A 16,877-nucleotide genomic window follows, 5' to 3' on the forward strand; every position below is an offset into this window, starting at 1 on the left:
TTGTATTGTGGGGTGGTGTGTGTGGTGTAGTGGGGTGTGTTAGTTTTGGTATAGGTTCTAGGTTTGTTTTTCTACGTGTAGTTTTGGGTGCTGGACTCTCAATTGGAGGCAGGTGTTTCTAGTTGCCTCTGATTGGGAGTCCTATAAGTAGGTGTGTGTGTTTGTTTGGTAGGTTGTGGGTAGTTGTATTTTGCACTGCGTTTATTCTGCCTGTAAACCTGTCACTAGTCTTTATTTGTTTTCTTGGTTTTTCTCCGTGTTCTCTTTATTCAATTAAAATATAAGATGAGCATTCACATCCCGGCTGTGTTTTGGGCTGTACAACCCAACGAACTCTGTGACAGTCAAATGCCATTGAAAAATCAATAAAGACAGACACACAGTGTCATGTGATGATATCATATTACAGACTCAATCAGGGACGTGTTGGAAATGTCACCTGCCAGTTGGTCAGCACATGCCCTGAGCACACGTTCCTGGTAATCCATCTGGCTCCGCAGCCTTGTTAATGTTGACCTGTTTAAAGGTCTTACTCATGTCGGCTACGGAGAGCGTGATCACACAGTCGTCCGGAACAGCTGATGTTCTCATGCATGCCTAGGTGTTGCTTGCCTCGAAGCGAGTCTGTAATAGTCTGTAATAGTTTGCAAGCCCTGCCACATAAGACGAGCGTCTGAGCCGGTGTAGTACGATTCAAGCTTAGCCCTGTATTGACGTATTGCCTGTTTGATTGTTTGTAGGAGGGCATAGCATAATTTCCTATAAGCTTCCGGGTTAGAGTCCCACACCTTGAAAGCGACAGCTCTACCCTTTAGCTCAATGTAAATGATGATGTAATCCATGGCTTCTGGTTGGGGTATGTACGTACAGTCACTGTGGGGACGACGTCCTCGATGCACTTATAAATAAAGCCTGTGACTGATGTGGTGTACTCCTCAATGCGATCGGAAGAATCCCGAGGACATGTTCTAGTCTGTGATAGAAAAACAGTCCTGTAGTTTAGCATCTGCTTCATCTGACCACTTTTTTATAGACTGAGTCACTGGTGCTTCCTGCTTTAATATTTGCTTGTAAGCAGGAATCAGGAGGATATAGCTGTGGTCGGATTTACCAAATGGAGGGCGAGGGAGAGCTTTGTACACGTCTGTGTGTGTGGAGTACGGGTGATCTATAATTTATTTTCCCTCTGGTTGCACATTTAACATGTTGATAGAAATTAGGTAGACCTGATTTAAGTTTCCCTGCATTAAAGTCTCCGGCCACTAGGAGCACCGTCTCTGGGTGAGTGGTTTCCTGTTGGCTTATTTCCTTATACAGCTGACTGAGTGTGGTCTTAGTGCCATCATCCGTCTGTGGTGGTAAATAAACAGCCAGGAAAAGTATAGCTGAAAACTCTCTAGGCAAATAGTGTGGTCTGCATTTTATCACAAGATACTCTACTATAGGCGAGCAAAATCTAGAGATTTCCTTAGATGTCGTGCACCAGCTGTTGTTTACAAATATGCACAGACCGCCCCCCTTGTCTTACTGGAGTGTGCTGTTCTATCTTGCCGGTGCAGCGTATATCCCGCTAGCTGAATATCCATTTCATCATTCAGCCACAATTCCGTGAATTGGTAGGATAATAGCACATTTAGCACAATTGGTTGGGCGCCCGTACAACTGCTGCCATTTCTTCCGGCGCCATTTTACACGTCAGGATGCTCTCAATGGTGCAGCTGTAGAACCTTTGAGGATCTGAGTAACCATGGCAAATCTTTTCAGTCTCCACAATGTGACTGTGAGTCTATGTCCCAGCTCGCTTGAGAGAATGTACTGAATCTGTCATCCTAGCTATGTGTTGGAGACCTAGGTTCTGGTGAGTATTGATCCCTGGGCTCATTGTACATGATTGGCTGCAGTCCACCTCTTCCGTGCAGAGTACTTGCGGGCAGTGGTGATGGCAGTGGTGTTGCTTAATGGTCATCCCAGTTATGTGTTGGAGACCTAGATCCTCGTGAGTAGGAGTATTGATGCCAAGGCTGGCCGTACATCATAGGCTGCAGTCCATCTCTTCCATGCAGAGCACAGAAGAGCCATTGTGGTCGTGGTGGTGGCAGAGTTGCTGCATGCTGGTCATCCCAATTTATAATCAATGATAGTAGTTGCACCTTCCGATGTCTCTTGTTTCTTCCTATTTTGTTCAGCTCTTGCACAAGGCTGTGCACAAATTTCACATCCTCCGAGGTAGCAGCAGAAGGGATTGGCTTCCTGACAAACGCAGTCAGCTCTTCATCCACATCTGATGGTTGACCTTCTGTTTTCTTTTTCTTGGCTGCCAGTCTTGAGCCGTGTCTGTAGTGGTTGGTCTTGACTGTAGATGGACATTGGGTTGTTATACTTCACCTTAAATGCTCATGGTCTTTGCAATCTCTCTCCAGATCGCATCTTTTTTAGCTGGATCCTTGTGGAATTTTTACAACGGGTCATATAAAAGTCTGTACTTCTCTACATCCACGATAAATCTCTACTCATCCATCTTCCAAGCACCCACGTTGGCTTTAGTTTACAGAAAGTTCGGGAAGTATGCTCGTTGTGAGAACCAATGAACTGATGGGTGAGGCGGCACTTGCAGAAAACTGCCATCGTGCGCATGTTGATTTTGTCGATCCACACCAGACGCAATCAGGACATCCAGGTGAAAATATCAAAATGAAACCTGAACCAACTATATTAATTTGGGGTTAGGTCGAAATGCATGAAACATTCATGTACATTTAGCGAGCTAGCATGCTGTTGCTGGTTAACTTGTGCTGGGATATAAACATTGGCTTGTTATTTTACCTGAAATACACAAGGTCCTTTTTCTGTATCTTTGTAGAACTTTATCATTTTGAGTCACACAAAATTGTGTGTTCTCTACTCCGACAATTAATCCACAGATAAAAGGGGAAGTCTAGTTAGTTTCTAGTAATCTCTAATCCTTCAGTCATCTTTTTTTCCGGTGGACTTTATATGGCGATTGGCAACCAACTTTAAGGTGCGTTGCCGCCACCAACTGGGCTGGAGTGTGGACCTCACGTGGGTATATGTGCCTAAAAACCAATGAGGAGATGGGAGAGGCGGGACTTGCAGTGCGTCAAGCGTAAATAATATAACCAAGTTCGTGAATGATTGATAATCTGAGGTCCACACTCTAGTCTAGTTGGTGATGGTAATTATTACAAATCATATTTGTAATAATGACAATTACAACAAAACTGAATGAACGATTAACACTTTTATTTTAACTTAATATAATACATCAATAAAATCAATTAAGTCTCATAAATAATGAAACATGTTAAATTTGGTTTAAATAATGCAAAAACAAAGTGTTGGAGAAGAAAGTAAAAGTGCAATATGTGCCATGTAAAAAAGCTAACGTTTATGATCCTTGCTCAGAACATGAGAACATATAAAAGCTGGTGGTTCCTTTTAACATGAGTCGTCAATATTCCCAGGTAAGAAGTTTTAGGTTGTCGTTATTATAGGACTATTTCTCTATATACCATTTGTATTTCATATACCTTTTTTCGCAAATGCGCTTTTGTTAAATCATCCCCGTTTGGCGAAGTTGGCTGTCTTTGTTAGGAAGAAATGGTCTTCACACAGTTCGCAACGAGCCAGGCGGCCCAAACTGCTGCATATACCCTGACTCTGTTGCACAGAACGCAAGAGAAGGGACACAATTTCCCTAGTTAAAAGAAATTCATGTTAGCAGGCAATATTAACTAAATACGCAGGTTTAAAAATATATACTTGTGTGTATTGATTTTAAGAAAGGCGTTGATGTTTATGGATAGGTACACATTTGTGCAATGACAGTAGTTTTTTCGCGAATGCGCTTCTTAAATCACCGTTTGGCGAAGTAGGCTGTGATTCAATGATAAATTAACAGGCACCTCATCGATTATATGCAATGCAGGTCAAGCTAGATGAACTAGTAATATCATACTTAGGCAGCCTTTTCCCACCTGTGTTTTTATGGGTAGTTGTTTTCTGTTTTGTATTCTGTACCTGACAGAACTGTTTGCTTTTCGTTTGTTGTTACTTTTGTTCGAGTGTTTCGTTAAATATTAAAAATCATGAACACTTACTACGCTGCGCTTTGGTCCACTCCTTCAACTTCCGACGACAACCGTTACAGAACTACCCACCACCAAAGGACCAAGCAGCGTGGTCAGAACCAATGGACCTGGGAGGAAATCCTGGATGGGAAAGGACCCTGGAGGCAGGCCGGGGAGTATCGCTGTCCGAAGGAGGAGATTGAAGCAGCGAGAGCAGAACGGCGACGATACGAGGAACTAGCACAGCAATGACAGAAGCACGAGAGGCAGCCCCCCCAAAAAATGTTTTTTTTTGGGGGGGCACACGGGGAGATTGGCAGAGTCAGGGTTGAGAACTGAGCCAACTCCCAGTGCTTACCGTGGGGAGCATGTGACCAGTCGGGCACCGTGTTATGCGGTGATGCGCACTGTATCTCCAGTGCGCATTCACAGCCCGGTGCGCTCGTTGCCGGCTCCCCGCATTTGCCGGGCTAAAGTGAGCATTCTGCCAGGACGGATTGTGCCGGCTCAGTGCTCCTGGTCTCCAGTGCGTCTCCTCTGCCCAGGATATCCTGCACCAGCTCTACGCACTGTGTCGCCAGTGCGCCTTCACAGCCCAGTGCGTCCTGTGCCAGTGCCCCGCTCGTGCCGGGCTAAAGTGAGCATTCAGCCAGGATGTGCCAGGTTGTGCCAGCTCTACGCTCCAGACCTCCAGTGCGCCTTCACGGTCCAGTATATCCTGCACCGGTTCTACGCACCAGGTCTCCAGTGCACCTCCACAGCCCAGTTCATCCTGTGCGGCCCTAATTAATCTGCCATTCCGATTAATCGGTCGACCTCTAGTACATACCCCAACCAGAAGCCATGGATTACAGGCAACATTCACAATGAGCTAAAGGGTAGAGCTGCTGCTTTCAAGGTGTGGGACTCTAACCTGGAAGCTTATAGGAAATCATGCAATGCCCTCCAAATAAACGTCAAACAGGCAAAGCGTTAATACAGGACTAAGATCAAATGGTACTACACTGGCTCCAACGATGTGGCAGGGCTTGCTCTGACAGGCTACAAAGGGAAGCACAGCCGAGAGCTACCCAGTGACACGAGCCTACCAGACGAGATAAATTACTTCTATGCTTGCTTCGAGGCAAGTAACACTGAAACATGCATGAGAGCACCAGCTGTTCCGGACGGCTGTGTGATCACGCTCTCCGCAGCCAATGTGAGTAAGACCTTTAAACAGGTCAACATTCACAAGGCCGCAGGGCCAGACGGATTACCAGGACGTGTGCTCCGAGCATGCGCTGACCAACTGGCAAGTGTCTTCACTGATATTTTCAACCTCTCCCTGTCTGAGTCTGTAATACCAACATATTTCAAGCAGACCACCATAGTCCCCGTGCCCAAGAACACAATGGTAACCTGCCTAAATGACTACCGACCCGTAGCACTCAAATCTGTAACCATGAAGTGCTTTGAAAGGCTGATCATGGCTCACAACACCATTATCCCAGAAACCCTAGACCCACTCCAATGTGCCATATCACCCCAACAGATCCACAGATGACACAACCTCTATTGCACTCCACACTGCCCTTTCACACCTGGACAAAAGGAAAACCTATGTGAGAATGCTATTCATTGACTACAGCTCAGCGTTCAACACCTTAGTGCCCTCAAAGCTCCTCACTACTCAACTCGCCGTGTTTGGGGGAGGAGGAATGCTGCCTATGACCCCAAGAACACCATCCCCACCGTCAACCATGGAGGTGGAAACATTATGCTTTGGGGGTGTTTTTCTGCTAAGGGGACAGGACAACTTCACCGCATCAAAGGGACGATGGACAGGGCCATGTATCGTCAAATCTTGGGTGAGAACCTCCTTCCCTCAGCCAGGGCATTGAAAATGGGTCGTGGATGGGTATTCCAGCATGACAATGACCCAAAACACACGGCCAAGGCAACAAAGGAGTGGCTCAAGAAGAAGCACATTAAGGTCCTGGAGTGGCCTAGCCAGTCTCCAGACCTTAATCCCATAGAAAATCTGTGGAGGGAGCTGAAGGTTCGAGTTGCCAAACGTCAGGCTCGAAACCTTAATGACTTGGAGAAGATCTGCAAAGAGGAATCCCTCCTGAGATGTGTGCAAACCTGGTGGCCAACTACAAGAAACATCTGACCTCTGTGATTGCCAACAAGGGTTTTGCCACCAAGTACTAAGTCATGTTTTGCAGAGGGGTCAAATACTTATTTCCCTCATTATTAAAATGCAAATCAATTTATAACATTTTTTACATGTGTTTTTCTGGATTGTTTTGTTGTTATTCTGTTTCTCACTGTTCAAATAAACCTACCATTAAAATTATAGACTGATCATTTCTTTGTCAGTGGGCAAACGTACAAAATCAGCAGGGGATCAAATACTTTTTCCCTCACTGTATATATATTTTAAACTGCATTGTTGTTTAAGGGCTTGTAAGTAAGCATTTCACTGTAAGGTGAAATACCTGTTGTATTCGGTGTATGTGACAAATACAATTGGATTTGATTTGGTTCTTGTTGGTCCCTAGAAATTAAGAATCCATCCCCAACTGTCTATATGTTGTCTTTCTCCCTCCCTATTTTGTCCCATAACAGTAGAGTCCTTTAGAGGGGTTGGCAGAGAAGAGCAGGGCCAGGGGTGGGTCTCACATTGTGTGCAGCACCAGAGTGAGATCGTAGTGCCTTTCATCATATTGTTTGCAGTGCCTTGCCTTAGAATAACTATATTGTTGCAGTGCCACATTCAGTGTGCAGTGTGTTGCAGGGTGTCACTTTCGCAATGCCTCCCGAGTGGCGCAGTGGTCTAAGGCACTGCATTGCAGTGTTAGAGGCGTCACTACAGACTTGTGTTCGATCCCGGGCTGTATCACAACCAGCTGTGATCGTGAGTCTCATAGGGTAGCGCACAAACGGCCCAGCGTCGTCTGGGTTAGGGGAGGGTTTGGCCGGGGGGGCTTTACAAGTAGGCCATCGTTATAAATAAGAATTTGTTCTTAACCGACTTGCCTAGATAAATGAAGGTTACAAATAAATACCTGAGGGAGTAAGGGGGAGGCTCAGTCTGGGAAATCGTACAGTCTACTGTGGGAGGTGGGGAAACGGGGTCCAATCCATGTTAACCCATGAATTGAAAATTAAACCTCCCTTGACTATACTTACCTGTCCTGGTCTTCTGTGTTGGGGTTGTGTGCTGGAGAACATTACATTCTGTGTTGGGTGGAGTTAAAAGGGGTTCACACTGTACTGTGACTTTACCATAGGAGTTGGCATTATGACACAAACAGGTCGAAGACCAAGCTAACATTTGGCAATTTATCAGAACAGAAAGAGTGAAACTTCAATGTACTGGAAGACTACTCTAGAAATCATTGACTTTGTTATAGGAAAGATAGAAAGGAGAATAGGATGTGATTTGTTTGTGTAGCACCTGAATGTGAGGGCTAGCGGTTATGCATCATAGGGAACACCAAAATTGTTTTAGGCTGTGGCATAAACACTAGTAAAAGTAACTATGTTTTCACAGATGCCCCGTCTAGGGAATAGTGTGCCATTTGAAACGCAGCCCTGGCATTCATTAAAAGATCAACTGTTCCTCTGGTGCAGGGTAAACCTGGCATTGGCCTACACTGAGCTGACAGAGGAGCTGGGTCGTGTGAGATGTACTGGCTGTCAATCAGACTGAGATCCTGAGGAAGGCATTCCACGAGGAGATGGGTCAGTATGTCCAAACATATGATGCAAATATTAAAGATACTCTATACTGATGTTGAATAGAATATAAATAATACCCTCGTTAAACTTGCAGTGAAATAGAATGTGAGCTCGCAAGATAAGGCTGGTTTAGGAAGGTTTAAGAAATATAGTATGCTTGGTGTCATGGCAACTGATTCATGTACCCCCCCTCTAGATCTAAGACACTGCCCAGCGTTGCTCCCCGGCCTCCTAACGCCTCTCCCCAGACCACCTACACCCTCGCCTCTCTCCACCCCCTCCTCACCTCCTTCTGGTGCCCCCTCTTACTCCTCCACTGGCCCTGCCTCCTACTCCAACCTGCCACCGGCTGCACACCTGCTTCCAGGTCCACCGCAGCTACTCCGAGGTAGCCGACTCCTCTTTCCCCGTCACGGCTCCTCCACGACCCTCTCCTGCATGTTCCCCACCCTTGTATGTTTTCCATTCCTTATCCCATACATACTGAATGCCAGCCTGCCTCATTGCCTTGGCAACGTAAAGGACTTAATTATAAAGACTGTAAAATAATGTTGGCCTAGTGGAATGGATGTAGAGAATAAATGTAAGTTGTAAAAGCCAATTATTGTTATTGTATGCTTTTTTTAAAATCATATTATGTAATGCCAGATCGATTTTGATGACAATATCCCTTACAAATGTTGTAAATAATATTGAATGAGACAAGGTATTCCCCTAACCTTCATGTTATTCATATTATTACTTGTTTATGTCTTTCCTTATCATATGTAAGACTAAATGCTATTGTAATTTGTTTTGGTGCAGATGTAAGTGTAATACACTATTCAGTCTGATCAAGGAATATTCTATAGAATCATTTTAAAATACCATCTGTCACTAAAACAGCTGTAACCTGTTCACAGTAAAAGGTATTTCAAAGTGTTTCTCTGTCTTCATTAGAAAGTTGTGTAAATGGCAGTTGTTTGGGGAAAAAAACTTTCTTTGTATAAGATACACATTTTCACAAGTGTTAATTCTTGACTGATTATAATTTCATTTATGGGGTGCTATTGTATGTCATATCATTTGAAAGGGCTGTTTTCAACTTTCTACATATGTATCATGTTTTCATATATGGTTTTACACCAGCAAATTATACTCATTAACGCACGCAGAGGTCATCATCCAGCAATAAATTGAACATTCCACTCAGTCTGGAAAGGGTTAATCATGAGGTCAATCAAATCCTCCGTCAGTCTTTACAGGAATGCAGGGAGGGATGTATTTAGTGCTAAATAAGGAATAATCTCAGATACAGCACTGTAGATAGTGTCATAAACAAGTCTATAAACAAGTCATAAACAAGTTAGTTTGTCACAGAACGTATAGGCCTATCACATCCATGGAGCCTTGCACCCCAAACGATAGAAACGTCATAGGAACACCATGACTCAGTCATGTCATTGCAGAAGAAGAATGATTGCATCTTTTCATAATTATCTTATTAATCTCATTAACAAAGGATCAAAATGAGTGATGACTGTGTTGCAGTCCCAAGTTCAATAATAATTTGTTTTCGAGACGCTTTAGGGAAAATTATTGATTTTATAGTTCCAGACTCCCTACTGTTTGTGTGCATGATTTAGTGGAGAGTATGCAGTGTGAAGATATTCCGTTTTACAAATATATGTGGGTGCTGTAGCCTAGAGTTCTGACTGACCTCTTCCCTCCAGCGACATGTCAAAGCCAAAGGATTGGTTGTGCAATAGTAGTGTGGTTTAAATTTTTCTGTATGTCATGGAGGACATTTTCGTTTTGGGGTCGGAGGATTCTCCTCTTTGGCTCTGTGCCAGGGACGGAGGGGAGGAGTCCCTGTGTGTGTAGCCACTGGGGAAATTAAACTCCTCTGTCTTTCTCATTCTGGGGATCACACAGTGCCTTTTATTTGGAGGATACACTTCTCTTCTCTATTACGCCACAGTGATTTGGGGAAGAAAAGAAAAGGAAAATCGAAGGGGAAGCCTCATGCCTAATGAGTACATTGTAAAGCCAGTGCATTCCTGTCTGCTATAGGGATAAGTCGTTATTTCAATGTCAAACTTAAAATGCTCTGATAGTTCTAACTTATAGATATTTGTTCAATAAGATATGGATCAGTGATTTCCTACATCAAAGTTTTTGAGGTAGAGTTCACCCATGATGACCTTAGTTTGGTTCAATGCATCAACGTCAGAATGGCAGTATGATGAATAAAGAAAATACATATAAGTATTCCTTACATTGTCCAATTTGTCCTAGATCAAATGTTACATTCTTACGAAACAGGGCCATGTATGCTTCTATGGTTCTGCACTCCTGGCAATAAAAGATAATCAGGATGTGAGAGTACATGTTTCACTTTGTTCTCAGATGTCATTGATTTGCATACTGTAAAGGTCAAAACATACAAATTACCTTTTCTTCACTTTCCTCTCTTTATGTGAAGTAAAGACTCAGGTTCATCAGTCCTTTTCATAATTCTCATTCAATGGAGTTATCAGCAGTTATATTCCAAGTAATAGCACTTCACAACATTCCTCTTCCGGATTCTAAATAATGACAGAGTATTGAGGAGACTACGTTATTGTAATTTTAGACATCTGGCAATTTGTTCTTACTTTTTTGTATTTTTTTTTACTTGACAAATAGCTTGAAATAAATTAAATCATGTATAACATATTACAATATGTATAATATAATATATTTTACTTTGTCAGGTCACATGCACGAAAAACTCTGGGCCCAAAACATTGCATATTACAGAGAGCGAGTGATGCATTTTCTATATATTAGTAAATATATTCTAGAGATGCTCTAAATCATTCACGGCACATGTATCCACTCTACCTGTGTAACGGTCGTCGTAGGAAGTGGACCAAGGTGCAGCGGGTTGAGTGCTCATTTTTAACATTTATTGAACACTTAAATAAAACCAAGAAAGACAACGGACGACAAACAGTAATGCATGCTGACAAACAGTAATGCATGCTGACAAACAGTAATGCATGCTGACACACAGCAATGCAAAATCAACCTCCCACAATTCCCATAACAAACACACCCCTAATTATAGGACCTTCAATCAGAGGCAACGAGAAACAGCTGCCTCCAATTGAAGGCCCCAATCCCAATAAACTAAACATAGAACTAAACACCCTAGATCAGACATTTAGAAATACCCAACATAGAACCTAACCAAAAACCCCGGACTAATCTAATCAAACACCCCTCTACATAAACACATACTCTAACACACCCCGAACCACATAAAACAAATACCCCCCTGCCACGTCCTGACCAAACTACAATAATAAAAAACCCTTTACTTGTCAGAACGTGACAACCTGGCCAAGTACAGTACATTTCCTTGTTATCTGTGGAAATGCATTTTACCAACAGTAGAGTGCATCTTGACTCAGTGAAGTTTATCGATGTAGCGGCCTGAAAACAAACCTGCCATCTTCTCCACATCAAAGCAATCACCGGCTTCTCAGGACCACTTTCAACCGCTCAAATGTTAGACTGATCCAAAGGTGATGGCACGTTTTCAGTGCTTATTTTGTTCTTACCTCTCTATTAGAATAATACAGAGTTTGGATAGGTAATCTCAAATACCCGCCAATGGTCACATAGATTTTAGTAGCTTCAGAAGGCATCTATTTAAGCCAAATCATGAATGAGCAACACTACGTGTTAAGTTGTATTGAAGAGATTGAGCTGATGGCATTGGAAAAGTTGTATTGATGAGATTGAGCTGATGGCATTGGAGTTCTATACAGCAGCACTCTCAAAGAAGCCAGGCTGATGGATATGGCCAGTCCTATTGCTGTTCCAGTGAATACAAGTCTCCCCATCACATTTCTTGATTGTCCTTATGGATCGGGTAGAGGTGAGCCAAGAATTTTAAATCAACACATTCCAATGACGCACTGAAATTGGAATGGAAGCCAATATATGCAAAGGGACTCAGAGGCCTAGTCCCTGTGAATTTTCACTTAGCATTGTTGCACCTGTAATTCATTTCACCTTCAAGAAAGCGATAAAATCTAAAGCAATCTTGCATCCAGGGCCATTGGTGAAGTTGTTTCTCCTGTTTGCATGTCACAAGGCCAAGTTTATTAAGGTAAAGACCAGAGTCAATGGATCTAGGAGTAGATAACTGGAGGGGGTTAGGAGTGGGGAATAGTATGTGTCTAATGTGATAAGGAAACCTGTTAAGTTATTACCTAATCAAAGGAAACACTGAATAATCAACGCATATCAGTGGTATTGAAATATAAATTGTTTCCCCGTTGGGACAAGTGCCAAGGATATTAGTCATTCATTACTTTGATATTCTAAAGAAGATATCAAAGTGGATCTAATGAACAGAACCATAATTTTACTTGTTCCGTTCCACTGTTTCGACCAGCAAGATAAAGTTCTGAATTGGTTTGAGGTGTAAAGTACTTAAGTAAAAATACTTTCATAAAGTACTACTTAAGTCATTTTTGGGGGGTATCTGTACTTCACTATTTATATTTTGTGACAACTTTTACTCCACAATATTCCTAAAGAAAATAATGTACTTTTTACTCCATAAATGTTCCCTGACACCCAAAAGTACTTGTTACATTTTAAATGCTTAGCAGGAAATGAAAATGGTCCAATTCAAGTACTTATCAAGATAACATCCCTCATCATCCCAACTGCCTCCGATCTGGCATATTCGCTAAACACAAATGCTTCTTTTGTAAATTATGTCTGAATGTTGGAGTGTGCAACTGGCTATCCGTAAATAAAAAATAAAAAAATAAACTCGTCCTGTGTGGTTTGCTTAATATAAGGAATTTGAAATGATTTATACTTTTACTTTTGATACTTAAGTATATTTAAAATAAAATACTTTTAGAGTTTTACTCAAGTACTATTTTACTTTACATTCACTTTTACTTGAGTAATTTTCTATTAAGTTATCTTTACTTTTACTTAAGTATGACAATTGGGTACCTTTTCCACCACTGCGGTTTATATCGTTCCTTTTCTGTTCCTTTTTAAACCTCTGAAATCATTTATTTTTATTTTAGCTCCACATTTCATTACTTCACCAATGGATAGAGCAGCTTGCTATGGAGTGGGCAAGATATGTACACGCATTGGACAGACAGGTGTAGTGTAGTGTAGTGCTCCCAAGTGTAGGGCTCCTGAGTGGTGCAGGGGTTTAAGGCACTGCATCTCAGTGCTAGAGGTGTCACTACAGACCCTGGTTCAATCCCAGGCTGTATCACAACCAGCTATGATTGGGAGAGTCATAGGATGGCACACAATTGGCTCAGTGTCATCCGGGTTCGGCCAGGGTAGGCTGTCATTGTAAATACAAATGTGTTCTTAACTGACCCATTATAAAACCCCACCTGTTTAATTTTGGTTGTCAGTGGCTTATTTATTAGTTCCCTTTTTATGTTGAGTGACAATTTTGGGTTTCTTATTGGGAAATGTAACCGTCGATTTAAAAAGAATTGGACACAATGATGTGGCAACAGAAACCTAGAATTGTGAATAAAAATATGGTTGAAGTCTTTCCATTACCCAGTTAGGCAAATTGAGCATTAATACATTTGCCACAGCCTGTATGCCCTGCTCACTTATTTGTTTCATGTCTCAGGTAGCCTGCGAAAGCCAGCGTGCATGCACCAAAAAAATAAGTTGATTCAATGTACACATTTTATGTCAAGCAGCTGCAGTAGAATTGTGCGTTTTCTCAACAAAATAGCATTAAAGTTGATTTAACATACAATTGTAAGGCAACCAGCTGCAATAGGATTGTGAGTTTGCCCAAATTTGGGCATTTACGTAGCTGAACCAACATACATTCTCAAATTTTATTGTATGTTCCCTCAGATTTTAATTTTAGGTGGAGTGAACATGCAATTCAACTTCAGAATTTATTCGACCTTATTTGCATATGCCCCAGTGCAATTTAAACTATATGGGCGGTTTTCCAGACAGAGTTTAATATAAATACGGACTAGGCTAATTCTACTTAAATTAATCTAGATTTCTGAGACGATGCTTACCTTCAGATTAATTAGTCCTAGATTAGGGAGTCCCAGACTAAGATAAATAGGACTAACCAGTTAATCTTTGTGAAGCCTAATTAGATTAACGATGTACACTTGATGTTGACCTGGGGATGCTTAAAACCTGTTGGGGCTCGGGGGCAGTATTGAGACATTTTGAAAAAAATATGTGCCCATTTTTAACTGCCTCCTACACCAACTCAGAAGCTAGGATATGCATATTATTAACACATTCGGATAGAAAACACTCTGAATTTTCTAAAACAGTTTGAATGGTGTCTGTAAGTATAACAAAACTCATATTGCAGGCAAAAACCTGTGAAAAATAGATCCAAAAAAATGTGGATTTTGTGACTGTACTATTTAGTGTCATTGTTTTATAGATACCATAGTGAGAAAGGATTCATTTCGCAACACCTACGGCTTCCACTAGATGTCAACGATCTTTATAAAGTTGTTTGAAGCGTCTATGATAAACAGAGAGCAAATTAGAATCCGAGGAAGTTGACATGTCATCACTTCATTTTTTTGCGCCTGCGCATAAATCTGAGAGACGTGAGTTTGTCATTATTTTTTATCTAGACGTAGGATAGGTTGTGTGAAAATATTACTGATGTTTAACGTTAAAAATGGACCAAAAGATTAATGCTAAACAACATTTGACATGTTTGAACGAACATAAATAGATTATTTACTAGGTTTTTTTAGCTTTTCGGCGTGATTTTACCAGCCCCACACCACGTTTTGTGGGAGCATAATGAACGCTAAGTACTTGGTGTTATTTGGACATAAATTATGAACTTTGTCAAAATAAACCACATTTGTTCCGGACCTGGAATGCTTTCCGGACCTGGGATCCTGCCTTCTGATGGAGATAATCAAAGGTAAGGGGGTATTTACAATGTTATTATCGATTTTAGATGATGCTAACTGTATAGCATAGCATGTTGTTCTTAGCATAGCACCCCGTTTATTGCAAAATGTGATTTCCCAGTAAAGTTATTTTGAGATCTGGCCATTCGGTAGCAATTACGAGATGATAATATATTATTCTTTGAATGACAATATTATAATTTACCAATGTTTTCGAATAGTAATTTTGTTATGTTCACCGGAAGCATTTCAGAGAAGAAAAAATTCTGAATTTCACGCTACTGTAAAATGCTGTTTTTGGATATAAATATGAACTTGATGGAACAAAAAATGCATGTATTGTATAACATAATGTCCTAGGAGTGTCATCTGATGGAGATTGACAAAAGTTAGTGCATAATTCAAGCTGGTTTCTGCTTTTGGTGATGCCTGACCTTGAATTGAAAATGGATGTTTGTACTTTTGTGGCTATGTACTGTCCTAACATAATCTAACTTTATGCTTTTGCCGTAAAGCCTCTTTGAAAATCGAACAATGTGGTTAGATTAAGGAGATGTTTATCATTTAAATTGTGTAAAATAGTTGATTGTTTGAGAAATTGAAATTATTAGATTTTTGATGTTTTGAATTTCCAGCCTTGTTAGCAATCCCGGCTCGGGGTTCATTGCTAACCTGTAGCCCCAACAGGTTAAAATAACAGGGATGGGACACTAATACAGTGCGTTCGGAAAGTATTCAGACCCCTTGACTTTTTCCACATTTTGTTACGTTACAGCCTTATTCTAAAATTTATGAGAAAAAAAATCCCCTCAATCCGCACACAATGCCCCATACTGACAAAGCAAAAACAGGTTTTTAGACATTTTTGGAAAAAAAAGTTAAAAAATAAAAAAATCACATTACATAAGTATTCAGACCTTTTCCGTTTACTCAGTACTTTGTTGAAGCACCTTTGGCAGCGATTACATCTTCAAGTCTTCTTGGGTATGACGCTGCAAGCTTGGAACACCTGTATTTGGGGAGTTTCTCCCATTCTTCTCTGCAGATCCTCTCAACCTCTGTCAGGTTGGATGGGGAGCATTGCTGCACAGCTATTTTATGGTCTCTCCAGAGATGTTCGAACGGGTTGAAGTCCAGGCTCTGGCGGGGCCACTCAAGGACATTCATAGACTTGTCCCGAAGCCACTCCTACATTGTCTTGGCAGTGTGCTTAGGATCGTTGTCCTGTTGAAAGGTGAACCTTCACCCCAGTCTGAGGTCCTGAGCGCTCTGGAGCAGGTTTTCATCAAGGATCTCTCTGTACTTTGCTCCGTTCATCTTTCCCTCAACCCTGACTAGTCTCCCAGTCCCTACCACTGAAAAACAACCACACAGCATAATGCTGCCACCACCAAGCTTCACCGTAGGGATGGTGCAAGGTTTCCTCCAGACGTGACGCTTGGCATTCAGGACAAATAGTTCAATCTTGGTTTCATCAGACCAGAGAATCTTGTTTTTCATGCTCTGAGAGTCTTTAGGTGGCTTTTGGCAAACTCCAAGCGGGCTGTTATGTGCCTTTTACTGATGAGTGGCTTCCGTCTGGCCACTCTACCATAAAGGCCTGATTGGTGGAGTGCTGCAGAGACGGTTGTCCTTCTGGAAGGTTCGATCTCCATAGAGGAACTAAGGGAACTCTGCCAGAGTGACCATCGGGGTCTTGGTCACCTCCCTGACCAAGGCCCTTCTCCCCTGATTTCTCAGTTTGACCGGACGGCCAGCACTAGGAACAGTCTTGGTGTTTGCAAACTTCTTCCATTTATGAATGATGGAGGCCACTGTGTTCTTGGGGACCTTCAATGCTGCAGAAATGTTTTGGTACCTTTCCCTAGATCTGTGCCTCAACACAATCCTGTCTTGGAGCTCTACGGACAATTATTTCAACCTCATGGCTTGGTATTTGCTCTGACATGCGCTGGGACCTTATATAGACAGTTGTGTGCCTTACCAAATCATGTCCAATCAATTGAATTTACCACCGGTGGAATTCAATCAAGTTGTTCAAACATTTCAAGGACAATAAATGGAAACAGGATACACCTGAGCTCAATTTTGAGTCTTATAGCAAAGGGTCTGA

The sequence above is a fragment of the Salmo salar genome, chromosome ssa13, assembly GCF_905237065.1.
Source record: "Salmo salar chromosome ssa13, Ssal_v3.1, whole genome shotgun sequence".
Classification (NCBI taxonomy): Eukaryota; Metazoa; Chordata; class Actinopteri; order Salmoniformes; family Salmonidae; genus Salmo; species Salmo salar.